General features: G+C 43.5%; 1 protein-coding gene across 4 annotated transcripts in view; it reads left to right on the forward strand.

The window, feature by feature from the left end:
- si (sucrase-isomaltase) overlaps positions 1-19,401 on the forward strand; it is a 181,395-nt gene that overhangs the window by 122,773 nt on the left and 39,221 nt on the right. Inside the window, exon 41 of one of the 4 annotated variants that reach the window (XR_010017658.1) lies at positions 12,108-12,168. The exons of the other annotated variants lie outside the window; for them this stretch is intronic. The gene's annotated coding sequence lies outside the window, so the exon portion shown is untranslated. The remainder of the gene's footprint in view (positions 1-12,107; positions 12,169-19,401) is intronic. 4 annotated transcript variants of the gene reach the window in all.

Genomic DNA, 19,401 nt, shown 5'->3' on the forward strand with positions numbered 1-19,401 from the left:
TTTATTTTGTTCCTCATATTACACTTTTCATTCCACAATTAGGTACATTGGCTGGCAATACTGATTTACCACAAAGTCTGGACAATACTATTTGGAATGCCTTTGAATTTTAATGTTAACAACACAATGAAGAATGTTTTCCAGCTACCTCTGAGCTGATTTTCAAATTTCATACAACAAATGCATGTTACAGAACTCTGCACTTCAGATGACTTTTGACTATTATACTCCATAACAACAATTTTCCCACTCACTTTATCTATCCTTATCCTTTACAGTGCTCCTTGCATCTTATAAAGTTACCAATTCATCAGAAAGTTTAGCTGTTGCACTCTAGGTCCCTTCATGCAAATCATCTTTATAGATGATAAATTATAAAATCCTGGCCTTGATCTCCGGTACCCAACTGATTATTGATTACCAAACTGAAAACGATCTATTTATCCGTAGCCTTTTTTTGTTTCAGTAGTTGGTCACTCCCTTATCCACAGCAATAAATTAATCCAACTCTGTTCACAAAGCCAGGCCAGCAATTTCATAAAGGATCCCACCCACCCTGCTTAAGGACTGTTTGTCCCAGTCCCAACAGGGAAGCATCATCCATACCAGCACCACCTAGTCTCAAAAATCCCCCAGGCCATGAGGCTGAGCAGCATCACCCCCACCCCCCCCCCATTAACTCACCCCACGGCCATTCTATATACATCACATGTTACTTTATGTAAGATCAGTCTGTGCATATAACATTTACTTGTACATTGTGTTTTATAGGATTGCTTTTTATATTTTGTATTTATTGAGTGTTTCTTATTTTTTTATTGTGTTTTTACACTTATTGCATTTTTTATTTTGCATTACATCTTGAGTAACACTCATTTTGTTCTCCTTTACATTCGTTTACTGAAGAATGACAATAAATTATCTTGAATCTTGAAAATCACATTTATTGAATTCCTTCATGAAATTAGAGCACACTACATTTGCTGATTTCCCTTCATTCATCCTGTTTGTAACATCCTCAATGAACATATTTTAGAAAGTCTTATAGTGAAAATATCTCAATTGCATTTACATATAAAATATAATGGTTCAAATTTTGCTGCAATTTGCAAAGGAGCAGCAATTGCCATCCATCTAACTGACAAAGATTCAAAGATTCAAAAAACTTTATTGTCATTCTAACCGTACATCAGCTCTGCAGGGCAGAATGAGACAGCATTTCTCAGGAGCAATGCAATCAAAACATAACAAACACCAGACTAAGTAATAAACATAACAATAAATAGTAAAACACAACAGCCACATGTCAGTTAAAATCAAGTTATAAGTGTCCAGTGCAAGTTAAAAGTGCCCAAAGCAGAGTCAGGTAGAGCAGCTATTTAGCAATCTGACTGCCTGTGGGAGGAAGCTGTTTAGTAGCCTTGTGGTTTTAGTTTTGATGCTCCTATAGCATTTGCCTAATGGCAGAAGAACAAACAGTTCATGGAGAGGGTGTGAGGGGTCTTTAATGATGTACCATGTCTTCTGGAGGCATCGATTCTGAAAGAAGTCTTGGATAGAAGGTAGGGAGACCCCAATAACCATCTCTGCTCCCCTAACCACCCTCTGCAAGGCTTTTTTGTCAACAGCACTGCAGCTGAAGTACCAGGTTGTGATGCAAAAGGTCAGCACACTCTCAACCACACCTCTGTAGAATGTAGTTAAGATGTTAGTGGGGAGTGATGCTTGTTTAAGCTTCCTCAGAAAGTGCAATCTCTGCTGGGTCCGTTTCACAATCCCAGTGGTGCTCCTGGACCAGGTGAGATTGTCTGAGATTTGCACCCCAAGGAACTTGATGTTTTCCACTCTGTCCACTGTGGAGCCGCTGATGCTGAGGGGTGTGTGCTCAGGCTGAGACCGTCTGAAATCGACGATCATCTCCTTGGTTTTGGTGACATTAAGCATCAAGTTGTTATCACTGCATCAGCTCTCTAGGTGTTTGACCTCCTCCCTGTTCATTGTTTCATCATTTTTGCTGATGAGCCCCACCACTGTGATATCATCAGCAAATTTAATGATCAGGTTCTTCTTGAATCTGGCTGCACAGGCATGTGTTAGCAGTGTAAACAGCAATGGGCTAAGCACACAGCCTTGTGGGTATCCAGTGCTCAGCGTGATGGAGTCAGAGATGTTCTGCCAACATGGACTGACGGTGGTCTCTCTGTCAAGAAATCCAGAATCCAGTGACACATGGCAGTGCTAAGGCCAAGCAGCGACAGTTTCTCCACTAGTCTCTGCGGGATGATGGTATTGAACGCTGAACTGAAATCAATGTACAGGATTCTGGCATAAGTGTCTTTGTTGTCCAAGTGAGAGAGAACTGTGTGCAGTGTGGTGGATATGCCTCCTCCGTGGGGTGATTTGGACGATAAGCAAACTGTAGAGGATCCGGTGATAAGGGGAGGCTGGCTGTGATATGAGGCTTGACAAGCCGTTCAAAACATCTCATCACTATGGGGGTCAGGGCAATGGGACGGTAATCATTCAGACAAGCTATAACTGATTTCTTTGCTACAGGGATGATTGTGAAGGTTTTGAAGCATCTGGGGACAATGGCTTGACTAAGGGAGATGTTGAAAATATCTATCAGGACATCTGCTAATACATCAGCACATTCCTTGAGCGCACGTCCAGGGATGTTGTCAGGACCTCCTGCTTTTCGTGGGTTGACCCTGGCAGGGGTCCTTCGTGTTTGGTCTGGATCAATGATTGGAGCCGGCTGGCCAGATGGTAAAAAGGGACTGGCTCTCCCCCTTGCGGTAGTGTTTGATGCTTCGAAGCGTGCAAAGAAATTGTTAAGCCTGTATGGAAGAGAGGCGTCGCTGTCATCAGTTTTCTGCCTGATCTTGTAGTCTGTCAGAGCTTTAATTCCCTGCCACATCTGTCTGGTGTCGCCTGTGTCACAGAAGCATCCATGTATTTTGCCCGCGTAGGCCCTTTTCGCTTTCCTGATCCGTAGTGAAAGCGCAGACCTGGCTGAGCGAAGTGCACTCCTGTCCCCCGATCTGTGGGCTGTGTCACGGGCCGACAGTAGTGTACGCGCCCCTGTTGTCATCCATGGCTTTTTATAACCACGTGCGGTGAAGGTTTTCATCACAGTGACATCCTCCGTGCATTTGGCTATGTAGCTGATTACTGCCTCCGCATACTCCTCAATGTCTGTATGGTCAACATAGGAGGCTGCTGTTTTGACTATGTCCCAGTCTGTGTGCAAAAAACAGTCTTGTAGTGCTGAGGCTGCTCCTTTTGGCCAGACCCTTCTCTCTTTTCTCTGCTGTCACACGTCTAAACAGTGGTTTATATGCTGGTGTTAGCATGACAGATATGTGGTCAGAGTGGCCAAGATGGGGGCGGGGGGCTGCTTTGTATGCCTGTGGTGTGTTGGTATAAACCAAGTCCAGTGTGTTGTCTCCCCTGGTTTTGAAATCCACATATTGCAGTCATATTGAAATCCACAACTTGTTGCAGTCATTTCAGTTGCTTATCAACAGTGTTTCCTATACTGGTTTATTTAGTCAGATAGCATAGACGCAGGCTTTGATCTGTATGTAGTGCCTACCATTGAAAAATTGTCCTATTCCCTTTTTCCAGCTCTTGCTCCCTAGCATTCTCAGCTTTGTCAGTTGAGTTGTTGTCAGTCTTTGCCGACACCATTCTCTCAGGCAGTAGGTTGTCAGTCTTTGCCGACACCATTCTCTCAGGCAGTAGGTTGTCAGTCTTTGCCGACACCATTCTCTCAGGCAGTAGGTTGTCAGTCTTTGCCGACACCATTCTCTCAGGCAGTAGGTTGTCAGTCTTTGCCGACACCATTCTCTCAGGCAGTAGGTTGTCAGTCTTTGCCGACACCATTCTCTCAGGCAGTAGGTTGTCAGTCTTTGCCGACAGCATTCTCTCAGGCAGTCGGTTGTCAGTCTTTGCCGACACCATTCTCTCAGGCAGTAGGTTGTCAGTCTTTGCCGACACCATTCTCTCAGGCAGTCGGTTGTCAGTCTTTGCCGACACCATTCTCTCAGGCAGTATGTTGTCAGTCTTTGTCGACACCATTCTCTCAGGCAGTATGTTGTCAGTCTTTGCCAACGCCATTCTCTCAGGCAGTAGGTTGTCAGTCTTTGCCGACACCATTCTCTCAGGCAGTAGGTTGTCAGTCTTTGTCGACACCATTCTCTCAGGCAGTATGTTGTCAGTCTTTGCCGACGCCATTCTCTCAGGCAGTAGGTTGTCAGTCTTTGCCGACACCATTCTCTCAGGCAGTAGGTTGTCAGTCTTTGCCGACACCATTCTTTCAGGCAGTAGGTTGCAGAGTTGCACCACTATATGGGTGAAAATATTCCCCAGGTTCCCATTAAACATCCTATCCCTTAATTAAACCAGTACTCTCTGTTTTTATAAAACTGTACTGAGAGAAACACTTCTTACCATCTACCTTATCTATGCCCCTGAATTTTGTATATTCCAGTCAAGATACCTCAGGCTCTCCTGCTCCAAAGAAAACAAACCCAGCCTGTACAGTCTCTGCCCATAACTGAAATGCTTCATCCTGTGCAACACCCTGATGAATCCGCTGGCACAATCTTCAGTGCTGTCACATTCTTCCAATGAGATGGCAAAAAGAATTTCACACAGTATTCCAATTGTGACTTATTACTATTTAAGAAAATCTTAACCATAACCTCCATTGTTTTATACTCTATATCCTGGCTAATGAAGACAAGTATTGTGTATATTTTCTTCTACCTGTGCACACTCAGGGATCCTTGGACTTGTATCTTCAATACCCCCCCAAGGCTCTGACATTCATCATGTATTTTTGCACCTTTATTAGTCCTCCCAAAATATAACACCACACTTTTATCAGGGTTAAGTTTCAACTGCATTGCTCACTGCATCTATCAATATTATTCTGCAGCCTAAGAATAACCTACCTGCTGCCTATAATAGAACCGATTTTCATGTCATCTGTGAACTTAGAATCATACTTCAAGCATTCCAAATCTTAAACGCATATTATAATCAGCAAAGATCCCAGCATCAATATCTATGGTATACAAATGCTCAAAAGGTTCCATTCACAAAAAGAGGAATAAAAGAAAACAATAATCACCTTCTGCTTTCATTACCAAGCTAATTTGGGATCTAACTTGTGTTGGGATACCGTAGACTCGAACCTTTTTGATCAATCTCCCATGTCGGACCCTGTTGAAAGCCAGACTGGAGTATATACAATATAAACCCCATCAACCACTCTGCCCTCACCAATATGTTTCGTTACACATTCAAAAATTCATTCATATCAATCAGGCAGGGTCTCCCCCTAACAAAGCCATGCTGACTGCATTTCCTACGTTGCCAAGTATAAATTTTTTGTGTTTCTCAGAACGTTTTCAATAACTTCTCCTCCACTGACCCACAGACCTATAATAATCTGATTAATCCCTGATTCCTTCCAAAGCAGACCCAGCTGCATGGAGCTGCTCCCATTCTACTCAGACTCCAAAATGCTTCTCTCAAACACTTCAATTGCATTACCACTACACCCTTGCTTTTTTTTATCAGCTGTTCTATACCTGTTGACCTGGAGGCTTGTAGTAGCTCTGGCAAAGTTTCTGATCTCTCCCCTCTCCCCTTTCTGCTTCCCCCTCCCCTCCTTGGATTTCTTCCCGGATTACTACAGTAATCAACTCTATAATAATGTTAATATTATAATGCCACTTCTTTCTATTACGTCTCCTCCTGTCTCTCCCAAATCCTCTCGTATCTGAAGCTCTGGAATTTTGAGTCGCCACTCCAACCGCTGTTTTAACTCTGTGATAGCAAAATTATTCTCATGTGCTAATCATTACTCTTCTGCCTTGAGTTACACTCCTGAAATAAATGGAATTTTGTTTTGTATACACCTATGCATAGTCTGCCTACTGAACTGTTTACTTGCTGTTTTTGACCATACATCCCAAATTAGTTTACAAAATTCCCTACAGCACTATTGAATTAGTATTAACAGCAAATTATATTTAAAAGATATATGAGAAACAAAGTGATTGGCAACTGCAGATGTAATTCAACAAAGGCAGAACAAGAAACACATTTTTCAGAATCTAACAGCAATTTTCTTCTGAAATAGATTTGTTGATTAATGTTTTGAAGCCTATAGAAATTGCTCAGCAATAATTATTGCTTTATGCCTTTTAAAAGTTATCTGTTCTTGCATCTATCAATCACAACTTTTACAGGCAAATTCAATGTTCTACTAGTGGGCAAGAACTCCAATTTAACAATTTGGGTCCAGTTCAGTGCTGAGTCTATTGGTAAGAATGACTATAACACATCCTACAGAAGAACTATGGTAGTCTAGCACAGGGGTCCCCAACCTTTTTTGCACCGTGGACTGGTTTAATATTGACAATATTCTTATGGACCGGCTGACCGGTGGCGGGGGGGATGGTATCCAAGTAGGGTTAAACGCACCTCAACATGTCTTTTACAGTTAGGGTTGCCAACTTTCTCACTCCCAAATAAGGGACAAAAGTAGCAGTCAAATCTCGGGACACTTATGTTTACCCCAGGAAAGCCGACCATGACCATGAAGCCTTGCATGGGCATTTGTGTGCACATGCGTGACGTGCGCATGTGATGTGCGTGTGTGCATATGTGCCGATTTTTCCTCCACAAATCGGCTTTGCCTTCATCTTCCCGACTACACTGTACATATATTATTTCTACTTTATATAGGCTGTGTATTTTTCATATCATTCCTGCTTTTATTATATCTTAGTGTTATTTATTTTCGGTTTTATGTGTTATTTGGTATGATTTGTTAGGTTATTTTTTGGGTCTGGGAACGCTCAAAAATTTTTCCCATATAAAATTAATGATAATTACTTCTCGCTTCACGCCACTTTGACACGAAAGGTTTCATAGGAACGCTGTACCTTAGGGGGAAATACAGGACAAACCAATTTAGCCCAGTATATCCATATAACTGTATACGGGATGTCCCGGCAAATACGGGACAGTTGGCAACCCTATGTTCAAGTTCAACAGTGCGTGACAGGGAATGAGGAAAGGTGCAGCTGACTCATGTCGTTTTCTCACGGCCCGTTAGCAAATGCTTTGCGGCCCTGTACCAGTCCACGGCCCGGTGGTTGGGGACCGCTGGTCTAGCGCTAAAATCAATGCTATTACAGCTCAGAGGGGTTCCAGAGTTTGGGGTTCATTTCTGACACTGTCCTGTAAGGAGTCTCTACACATCATCCCTGTGAAATGTGTGGCTTTTCTCTGGGCCCTCCGCTGTTCTCTCACAGTCCAAAGATGTACCGGGTGGGTTAATTGGTCATTGTAAATTGTCCCATGATTAGGTTAGGGTTAATCAGGTTTGTCAAGGTACAGAGACACTGTGGCCAGAAGCACCTGCTGTGCACTGTATCGCTAAATAAAGGAAGAACAGGATATTTCTCTCTAAAGGTGAACTTTCAAATTTTAAACATCTATTCTGTATAATGTAATTTTCTCTTTAGTTACAATGGCGCCAGTAGGCTCTTTGTTATATCTCTAGAGAAATCTGGGCCAACACATTTGATGATGTGCAATATTCTGGTCCATTGCATTAGTCTTTATGCAGCTTGACTATTCTTTCAGCTTAGGAATGGAACTTAGTCCAGAAATGTGCATCATTGCCTGAGTCACCAGTCTGACAGTAAGCAGGCATTCAAGGTACTGAGTGCCGTTATCATCAAACAAGGAACAACCTACCCTGATGCATTTCTAATCATTGTCAGCGACTTCAATTAGACTGCTTTGAATAAACTTCTGTCCAGTTATCATCAACATATAATCTACAGCACCAGGGGACCCAACACACTTAACCACTCCTTTTCTATGTTTAGGAATACCTAACGTTCGATGCTGAGACTGCAGTTTGGAAAATCTGATCAATTCGCTATCCTCCTCTTACCTGCATACAGGCAGAGGCTAAAGAGCAAGGCCCAAGAGAAAAGGACAAAAAAGAGCTGGTCGGGGGAGGCAGAAGGGCAGCTATAGGATTGCATTGAGTCAGTGGATTCAGCCAAGTTCAAGGACTCATCAGAGGATCTAAATGAACACACCACGGTTTTTACGGACTTTACAGAAACAGTCATAGACAAGTGTGCTACACAAAATCATTAAAGCTTCCACAAACAGAAACCCTGAATGCACCAAGTCTTCCGCAATCGGCTGAGGGCCAACTCAGTAGCATCTAGATCTAGCAACCAAGTAAAATACAAGTGGTCCCGGTACAACCTTCAGAAAGCCATCTCATTTGCAGACCAAACTTGAATCACTGAAGTATGCTTGACAGCTCTGGCAGGGCTTGAATGCTATCATCTCCTACAACGTGAAACCAATTGACTTAGGTGATGACGTCAATTGGAATGTCTTCCATGATGGGGATGTCTCCAAGTTCACGAGCTTCATGCAGAAATGCATTGAGGACTTTGTCCCCCAGAAATCAGTCAGGGTCTATCCAAACCAGAAACCCTGGATCAGTAGCTCCATGCACGCTGCACTTACTGTGCAAGACTGAGTTTTCGCCACCGGTAACCACCAGGAACTCAAGACATGCAGCTACAAACTACACAAAGTCATCAAGGCAGTGAAACGACATACAGGGACAAGATCCAGACCCAACTCTCCACTAACAACACACATAGCTTATGGCAAGGTCTGCCCACCATCGCAGACTTCAAAGCTAAATGCAGTGGTGTTTCCAACATTGTTGCTTCTCCCCCAGATGAGCTAAATCCTTTGTACTCTCAGTTCGATGTTGCTAACACTGAGCCCTGAGGAGAGCCGCTGAAGCGACCTGCACTTTTGTCATCTCTGAGGCTGAAGTACACAGGTGTTTCCACCTAGTGGCCAGTCGCAAGGCTGCGGGACCGGATGGCATTCAGGGCAGGTACTCAAGAGGTGCGCAGCAACATATGAACTTCTGCCTCAGAAGTGACTTGGATCTGCTCCTATTTTCCCACCATCACAACAGGTCCACAACAGATGCCATTTCATTGACTCTTCACTCAATCCTGGAACATTTGGACAGTGAAGATGCATACATCAGGATGCTCTTCATTGACTACAGCTTATTCTAATAAATAAGCTTCAAGACTTAGGCCTCAATACATCTTTGTGCAACTGGATCCTTGACTTCCTCACTTGCAGACCCCAGTCAGTTTGGATTGGCAACAACATCTCCTCCATGAACACCATCATGACAGGTGCTTTACAAGGCTGTGTGCTTCACTCCATGTTCTACACACTTTATTCTTTTGACTGTAAGGCTAAGCAAAACTCCAAATCCATATTTATGTCTGCTGACACCACTGTTGTTGGCCAAATCAAAGGTGGTGATGAATCAGCATATAGGAGGGAGACTGAAAACCTGGCTGAGTGATGCCACAACAACAACCTCTCACTCAATGTCAGCAAGCTTAAGGAGCTGATTATTGACCTCAGGAGTCCATGAGCCTGTCCTCATTGGGAGATCAGAGGTGGAGAAGGTTAGCAATGTTACATCCCTCAGTGTTATCATTTCAGAGGATCTGTCTTGGGTCCAGCATGCAAGTGCCATTACAAAGAAAGCACAGCAGCACCTCTGCTTTCTTAGAAGTTTATGAAGATTTGGAATGTCAACTAAAACTTTGACAAGCTTCGATAGATGTGTGTTGGAGAGTATATTGACTGGTTGCATTATGCTCTGGTATGCAAACGCTAATGCCTTTTAAGAGAAAAGCTTACAAAAAAGTAGTGGAAATACCGGTCCTTCTCTGTTAAAGCCCTCTCCACCATTAAGCACATCTACATGGAGTGCTATCGAAGGAAAGCAACATCTATCATGAAGAACACCCGCCATTTAGGTTAAGCTCTCTTCTCTTTGCTATCAGGAAGAAGGTGCAGGAGCCTCAGGATGCACACCACTAGGTTCATGAACAGTTATTATACCTCAGCCTTCAGGTTCTTGAACCAGAGGGGATAACGTCCCTCATCCCATTACTGAACTGCTCCCACAACTTATGAAGCTCAGTTTCAAGGACTCTTCATCTCATGTTTGGGATATTTGCTTATTTATCGTCTGCCTGCCCATTTATCTATCTATCTTTTTCTTCCTTTTTGTACTTGTGCGGCTTGTTGTCTTTTGCACACTAGTTGTGGTCTGTTCTGTTGGGTGCAGTCTTCATTGATTCTATTGTGTTTCTTGTATTTACTGTGAATGCCTACAAGAAAATTAATCTCAGTGTTGTATATGGTGACATCTACACACCTTGATACTATATTTACTTTGAACTTTGATCCTTAATGCCATATTGGTGAGAGCATCTCCATACGAATTCACAGAAATGGCAGGTCATAGCAAAATATGTATATTTTGGGGCTTTCCAACATCCTTTTTTAATTACGCAAGTCTAATTGTGCAGGTAGAAAGTTCACCTCTACTAATTATAGGCTTTAGTGGGTTTTTTTTCCAGTTGTTGGTTGAATCAATTGTATAAGCTGTTCTATGGTTATACCACTATTTTGTGCTCCCTAGAGTTAGCCAGCTGGTGGTGCAGTGACATCAGCGCCAGACTCTGGAGCGAAGATTCCCGAGTTCGAACCCAGTCAGGCTGCTCCCGGGCATGCTTTCCATCCATGCCAGGTTGAGTGTCGAGCTCGCAACTCGGCCTCATAAAAAAAGACTGCGCTGTGAGAAGGACGTGGGGGACCACTCACAGAATCTTTCCTCCAAGACAATCACTTGAAAAGTGGTCGCCAAGGCTCTGGCAGAGTATGGCATGCAAAAAAAAAAGAGTGAACAAATTACGTCTTCAGGGAGAGCAGGTGGAAGATGCCGAAGGACTTGGTGCTGGTTTGAAGCTTTCTACACAAATGGGCGCTCTCACTTGGGCACTACCAGTAGAACGTAGCATGACTGGCAGTAATAGTTGGGATGACGAGGGCATAAGACCATCAGCAAGTGTCCATGTCCACTATTTTCCTTCTGTTTTACCAACAAAGCGTGTTGAGGAGTGAGATGTCTGCACTTCAGTAACAACTTCCACTTGCAAACCTACCACCAGCTGCAACCACACTGTTAGAGAAGAAACAATGCACTGTTTGAAGATGTTTGTCTCTGACATCAACAATGTGTGGGATCTTTTTAGTGGGACTGACTTGATTTGTTCCTGAATTGACTGCTGCAAGTAAGCAGCATTTTCATCTGCTTTCAGGGCCATTTAAAGGATTGGCTGAAGATGGAGCACAATTTTCCTTCTACACCAGTAAATTGGAGCATTGGGAATATACAGTTTTCACCACCAGCGGCAGCCATTTTAGGAGATCCAGACAGGCTTTATGTGGCATTGACTGGTTCTGCATGATGTAGTCACTCAACATCCCATTTAGAGTTGATCCACATTGGAATCCTGCTAATTCCCAGGTGGAATGATTTTGGTGTGCTGTCTGCACCATAGGCAATGGACACAGAATAATATTCTGAACTAGATTTGATGTTTAATTTTCTACACACGTCGAAACCAGCCATGGACCGAGCTCCTCATAATGAGCCCACAAACAGAGAATTAATTCTGCATGCAAGCACCTTTTTGTGTATTGATATTACAGCTGTTGTCATTAACTGTTTATGTACAATATTTGATGAAATGTTAATGATGAACTGTAGGAAAGTACCCGCTGATTGTAATTCTACATCACCACTGAAAATAGCAGATAAATAGAATCATCTGTCAGTAATAGGTAGAGAAAAAAAGTGTAAGCAAAATATCAATGCTTTTTGGGGTTTCGTCAAAAAATTGCATGTGAATTGAAACTCAGAGTTACACTCCAAAGGTGTTACTTATATTCGTAGGTTCAATAATAGTAAGCAAAAACCAAATGACAATGAAAAAGCCAGGGGAAAGTGACAAGGAAATAAAGGTGCAAACTACCCAGCAGTCAGCCAGCATCTGTGGAGAGAGAATCAGAGTTAATGCTAGAGTTGAATAGCCTTTCTGAGGGCCTTTTCAGCATTTTCTCCTCTTATTTCACATTTCTTGACTCTGTAGGGTTGGTTTTGCCTTCTGTGCAAGATGTTGAAAACGGTCTACGAGAGAGTGAAGGAAGGAGGTACGTAAACTAAAACGCTGGGGATAAAATAGTCTGATGAAATGCCTAGTCCAGATGAAGGGTCTCAGCCCAACATGTCAGCTGGCCATTTCCCTCCATAGATGACTCCTAACCTGCTGAGTTCCACCAGGAACTTTTGTGTTGCTCCAAATTCCAGCAGTTGCAATGCCTGTGTCTCTCTCTGATGAAATGTTCACTCAGTTTGTCCACTGCCAAATACTGATAGCACATTATCAAGACAGTTTAGAGTCACAGAATACTACAACACAGAAACAGGCCTTTTGGCTCATCCAGTCCATGCCAACAGGCTAGATGCGGGAAGATTGTTCCCGATGTTGGGGAGGTCCAGAACGAGGGGTCACAGTTTGAGGATAGAGGGGAAGCCTTTTAGGACCGAGATTAGGAAAAACTTCTTCACACAGAGAGTGGTGAATCTGTGGAATTCTCTGCCACAGCAAACTGTTGAGGCCAGTTCATTAGCTATGTTTAAAAGGAAGTTAGATATGGCCCTTGTGGCTACAGGGGTCAGGGGGTATGGAGGGAAGGCTGGGTTCTGAGTTGGATGATCAGCCATGATCATAATAAATGGCGGTGCAGGCTCGAAGGGCCGAATGGCCTACTCCTGCACCTATTTTCTATGTTTCTATGTTTCTATTTACACTGCATATTCTCATCAACCTGCACTGACCAAAGCCCTCTATACCCCTCCCATCCGTGTACCTATCTAAACTTTTCTTAAATGGGGAAATCAAAATGGCATCCTCCATTCATGCTGGCAGCTCATTTCAAACTCTCACCACTCTCTGAAATATTCTCAAAAATACTAGTAAATTTGTTTGCAAAACAATTTTGCTTCATAACACTATACTGACTTGCTTGATGGTCTTATTATTTTCTAGGTGTCCTGTTGTTATCTCCTTAATAATAGACTCCAGTATTGAAATAGAGTTCAGAGAGTTACACAGCATGAAAACATAGAACATAGAAAACCTACAGCACAATACAGGCCCTTCGGCCCACAAAGTTGTGCCGAACATATTCCTACCTTAAAATTACTAGGGTTACCCATAGCACTCTATTTTCCTAAGCTCCATGTACCTATCCAAAAGTCTATTAAATCACCCTATCGCATCCGCCTCCACCACCGTTGCTGGCAGCCCATTTCACGCATTCACCACTCTCTGCGTAAAAAAATGTACCCTTGACATCTTCTCTGTACCTACTCCCAAGCACCTTAAATCTGTAGCCTCTTATGGTAGCCATTTCACCCCTTTGGAAAAAGCCTCTGACTATCCACACGATCAATGTCTCTCATCATCTTATACACCCCTATCAGGTCACCTCTCATCCTCCGTCGCTCCAAGGAGAAAAGGCCGAGTTCACTCAACCTGTTTTCATAAGCATGGTCCCCAATCCAGGCAACATCCCTGTAAATCTCCTCTGCACCCTTTCTATGGCTTCCACATCCTTCCTGTAGTGAGGCAAACAGAACTGAGCACAGTACTCCAAGTGGGGTCTGACCAGGGTGCTATTTAGCTGCAACATTACCTCTCAGCTCCTAAATTCAATTCCACCATTGATGAAGGCCAATGCACCGTATTCCCTCTTAACCACAGAGTCAACCTGCACAGCTGCTTTGAGCATCCTATGGACTCAGACCCCAAGATCCCTCTGACCCTCCACACTGCCAAGAGTCTTCCCATTAATACTATATTCTGCCATCATATTTAACCTACCAAAATGAACCACCTCACACTTATCTGGGTGGAAAACAGGCCGTCCGGCTCAATTGGTCCATGGTAACCAAAATGCCCCATTCAAGCTTGTCTCATTTGCCGTTCTAAGCTTTTCTAATCCATGTACCTGACCAACGGTCTTTTACTATGGCAGTTTGTTCCATATACTCAACATGCTCTCAATGGAAAAGCTGTCTATCAGGTTCCTTTTACCTCTTTCCCTCTCACCATAAACCTATGCCCTCAAGTTGTGGTCTCCCCGACCCTGGGGAAAAGACTGTTAATGTCCACCTTATCTGTGTCTCTCATAATTTTAACTCGTCTTTAAGATTGCCCCTCATTCTCCTGTGTTCCAAGAAGTAAAACCTAGCCCGGCCAATATTTTTCTGTAACTCAGGCCATCTTGTCCTAGCAACATCCTCTTAAACTTTTTCCACTCTCTTTCCAATTTAAAGGGTCTTTCCTATTACAACGTGTCCATAACAGCAGACAGTATTGCTAGAGAAGCCTCACAAATAACTTGTATAACTGCAAAATAATGTCCCAATTCACACACTCAAGGATCTGACTCATGAAGGCTAGCATGCTAAATGCCCTTTCCAGCACCCTGCCTACTTGTGATATTCTTCTCAACAAACTAAGTCTTTTGCTTCTTTACACTACCTAGTGCTCTATTTCACAATATAAATCCTATGCTGCTTTAACCTTCCAAAATGTATCACCTCACACTTGCCTCTATCGAAAGCCATTTGCTTGTCCTTGACCAACTTCCCTAACAGATTCCCAAACAAAAACCTTCTTCACGATCAACAATATCTTTTAATTTTGTCAAACTTGCAAACTCGCTTATCAAGCTTTGTGTATTCACATTTAAATCAAACCAGTGAAACAACTTCCAGTGACTGCCCTCTTCCTCCTACCTCCAAGCCAAATTTGAATCCATGAAACTGGTTCTCTCTGAATTCCATGGACTGAACCTTCCAGACCAGCCTGCAAAGTCATTACCAAAGATGTTGCTGAAGTCCAAATAGACAACATCCACTGCCCTACTGTAATGTACCGTATAAGTAACCTCTAAAAGATTCATCAAATGCAACTTCCTACGCAGAAAGCCATTCTGAATCCTCCTATTCGGACTGTATCTATCCAAATGCCAATGGATTCTGTTTCTCAGAATTCTGTTCAGTAATTTCCCAACCATTAATTTCAGGCTGACCAGTTTGTAGTTCCTTGGCATGTCTGTGTTACCCTTCTTAAACAACAGAACATCATTAGCCACTTTCCAGTGGCTAACAATGTACCAGTGATCTCTGCATGGGCCTCCGCAATTTGTTCTCCAGCCTCCCACAAGATTTAGAGATGTAGCAGTCAGGCCCTGAGGATTTATCCATCTTAATGTGCTGGAAACCTGCAAGTACCTCCTCCCTCATAATGTGAATGTTCTCCAAAACATCTCCACTTGTTATTTTTTTCTTCTCAGTAAACACTACACTTGCCAGATTTATCTTTTAGACTAATAGGGACATGCTGCCCTTCAACTGTAGATTCTTAAAGCCTTCCACTTACCATTCATTCCTTTCCCAAAAACCAGGCTATTCCAATATACCTTTTGCTAATTCCCTCAAAAACAGCTTGCTGGGAACTTAACCTGTGGACCTTCCTATTCGATTTCATCACTGTCATAACATTAGTAGAATTCTGGTCACTAGAGCCATACCGCTCCCTGAATGTCATATAAGCTACTTGCCCCATGAAAAGGTCCAGTGTTGCACTGTTCTAAGTAGGTCTCTCAAATATATTGACTAATAAATTAGGAGAGCCAGGAGGGGTCATCAGAAGGCATTGGCGGACAGGATTAAGGAAAACCCCATGGCATTCTACAAGTATGTGAAGAGCAAGAGGATAAGACATGAAAGAATAGGACCAATCAAGTGTGACAGTGGAAAAGTGTGTATGGAACTGGAGGAGATAGCAGAGGTACAATGAGTACTTTGCTTCAGTATTCACTACAGAAAAGGACCTTGGCGATTGTAGGGATGACTTACAGTGGATGAAAAGCTTGAGCATGTAGATATTAAGAAAGAGGATATGCTGGATCTTTTGAAAAGCATCAAGTTGGATAAGTCACCGATACCGGATGAGATGTACCCCAGGCTACTATGGGAGGTGAGGGAGGAGATTGCTGAGCCTCTGGTGATGATCTTTGCATCATCAATGGGGACAGGAGAGGGTCCAGAGGATTGGAGGGTTGCAGATGTTGTTCAATTATTCAAGAAAGGGAGTAGAGATAGCCCAGGAAATTATAGACCAGAGAGTCTTACTTCAGTGGTTGGTAAGTTGATGGAGAAGATTCTGAGAGGCAGGACTTATGAACATCTAGAGAGGCATAATATGATAAGGAATAGTCAGCATGGCTTTGTCAAAGGCAGGTCGTGCCTTACAAGCCTAATTGAATTTTTTGAGGATGTGATTAAACACATTGGTGATGGTAGAACAGTAGATGCAGTGTATATGGATTTCAGCAAGACAGTTGACAAGGTACCCCATGCAAGGCTTATTGAGAAAGTAAGGGGGCATGGGATCCAAGGGGAAATTGCTTTGTGGATCCAGAACTGACTTGCCCGCTGAAGGCAAGAAGTGATTGTAGATGGGTCATATTCTGCGTGGAGGTCGGTCACCAGTGGTGTGCCTCAGGGATCTACTCTGGGACCCCTACTCTTCGTGATCTTTATAAATGACGTGGATGAAGAAGAGGAGGGATGGGTTAGTAAATTTGCTGATGACACAAAGGTTGGAGTCAAGTCAAGTTTATTGTTATTACAGTCATAAGCTGCTGGTACAGTACTCAGTAAAAACGAAACAACGTTCCTCCAGGAACCTGATGCTACATCAAACAACACAAAACTACACTAGACCATGTGAGGCAGCACAAGGCTACACTAGACTACGTAAAACAAACATAAAAACTACACTAGACTACAGACCTGCACAGGACTACATAAAGTGCACAAAACAGTGCAGGGCAGTACAATAATTAATAAACAAGACAATAGGCACAGTAGAGGACAAATTACAATATAATAATAAATGATGTAGATGCAGTCCAGACTCTAGGTATTGAGGAGTTTGATGGCTTTGGGGAAGAAACTGTTGCACAGTCTGGTCATGAGAGCCTGAATGCTTCAGTATCTTTTGCCAGATGGCAGGAGGGAAAAGAGTTTGTGTGAGGGGTGCATGGAGTCCTTCACAATGCTGTTAGCTTTGCGGATGCAGCGTGTGGTGTAAATGTCTGCAATAGCGGGAAGAGAGACCCCGATGATCTTCTCAGCTGACCTCACTATCCGCTGCAGGGTCTTGCGATCCGAGATGGTGCAATTCCCGAACCAGGCCATGATGCAACTGCTCAGGATGCTCTCGCTACATCCTCTGTAGAATGTGGTGAGGGTGGGGGTGAGAGATGGACTTTTCTCAGCCTTTGCAGAAAGTAGAGACGCTGCTGGGCTTTCTTGGCTATGGAGCTGGTGTTGAGGGACCTGGTGAGATTCTCCGCCAGGTGAAAACCTAGAAATTTCGTTCTCTTAACGACCTCAACGGAGGAGTCGTCGATGTTCAGCGGAGAGTGGTCGCCCTGCGCTCTCCTGAAGTCAACAACCTTCTCTTTTGTTTTGTTCACATTCAGAGACAGGTTGTTGGCTCTGCATCAGTCCGTTAGCTGCTGCACCTCCTCTCTGTATGCTGACTCATCGTTCTTGCTGATGAGACCCACCACGGTCGTGTCATCAGCAAACTTGATGATGTGATTCGAGCTGTGTATTTCTGCACAGTCGTGGGTCAGCAGAGTGAACAACAGTGGACTGAGCACACAGCCCTGGGGGGCCCCCGTGCGCAGAGTGATGGTGTTGGGAGATGCTGCTCCCAATCCGGACTGACTGAGGTGGTGTTGTGGATAGTGTGGAGGGTTGTCAGAGTTACAGCAGGACATTGATAGGTTGCAAAACTGGGCTGAGAAGTGGCAGATGGAGTTCAACACAGATAAGTGTGAGGTGGTTCATTTTGGTAGGTCAAATATGATGACAGAATATAGTATTAATGGTGAGACTCTTGGCAGTGTGGAAGATCAGAGGGATCTCGCGGTCTGAGTCCATAGGACACTCGAAGCTGCTGTGCAGGTTGACTCTGTGGTAAAGAAAGCATATGTTGCGTTATCCTTCATCAATTGTGGGACTGAGTTTAGGAGCCAAGAGGTAATGTTGCAGCTAAATAGCACCCTGGTCAGACCCCACTTGGAGTGCTAAGCTCAGTTCTGGTCGCCTCACTAGAGGAAGGATGTGGAAACCATAGAAAGGGTGCGGAGGAGATTTACAAGGATGTTGCCTGGATTGGGGAGCATGCCTTATGAGAATAGGTTGAATTAACTCGGCCTTTTTTCTTTGGAGTGACAGAGATGAGAGGTGATGTGATAGAGGACTATAAGATGATGCGAGGCATTGATCATGTGGATAGTCAGAGGCTTTTTCCCAGGGATGAAAAGGCTAGCTTGAGAGGGCACAGTTTTAAGGTGCTTGGAAGTAGGTACAGATGAGATATGAAGGGTAAATTTTTTACGCAGAGAGTGGTGAGTGCGTGGAATGTGCTGCCAGCGACGGTGGTGGAGGTGGATATAATAGGGTCTTTTAAGAGACTCCTGGACGAGTCGGTGGAGCTTAGAAAAACAGAGGGCTATGGGTAACTCTAGGTAATTTCTCAGGTAAGGACCTGTTCGGCACAGCTTTGTGGGCTGAAGTGCCTGTATTGTGCTGTAGGTTTTCGATGTTACTATGTTCTATGTTTCTATGAAAGCCCAAACACATATCCCAAATTCCAATACATCCACAGCCTTAACACTCTGTTTGGTCCATTAAAACCAGGGAAATTAAAATCTCCCACTAATACAAACCTGTTATTTTTTGAACTATTAGCAATTTCTCAATACACTTGCTCCTCAAGTTCCCACTGACTACAGGGGGATGTGTAATACAGCCCTACTAGATTGATGCTCCCCATCTTATCCATATGTTCTACCTATATAGCCTCACTGGTTGATCCTCCAAAGATGTTGTCTCTAAGACTGTTGTTATGTCCTTCCTTATGATAAAGGGAACAACCCCCTCCTTACTTACCTCTGTTTCTGTCATGCCTGTACTCACTAATGGAAGCATCCTCTCCATCTCAACTCTATCCAGACCTTTCAGTATCCAGTATGTTAAAATCTTCCCCTCTTAACTTAAAACTATGGCTTTGAGTTCTTGACTCCCTAACTTTGCAAAAAGACTGAAGGCATTCGTCCTATCTAAGCCCCTTATGACTTTGAACAGGCTTGATAGGCCAGAAGGCCTACTCCTGCTTCATTTTCTTTATCTTCTTATGTCCACCTCTATAAGATCACCTCTCAACCTCCCACACTTCAAGGATACAAGTCCTACCCCAGGTGACCGCTCCCTATAACTCACTCTCAAGT

This window comes from Mobula hypostoma, chromosome 4, assembly GCF_963921235.1.
Source record: "Mobula hypostoma chromosome 4, sMobHyp1.1, whole genome shotgun sequence".
In the NCBI taxonomy this organism is placed as follows: Eukaryota; Metazoa; Chordata; class Chondrichthyes; order Myliobatiformes; family Myliobatidae; genus Mobula; species Mobula hypostoma.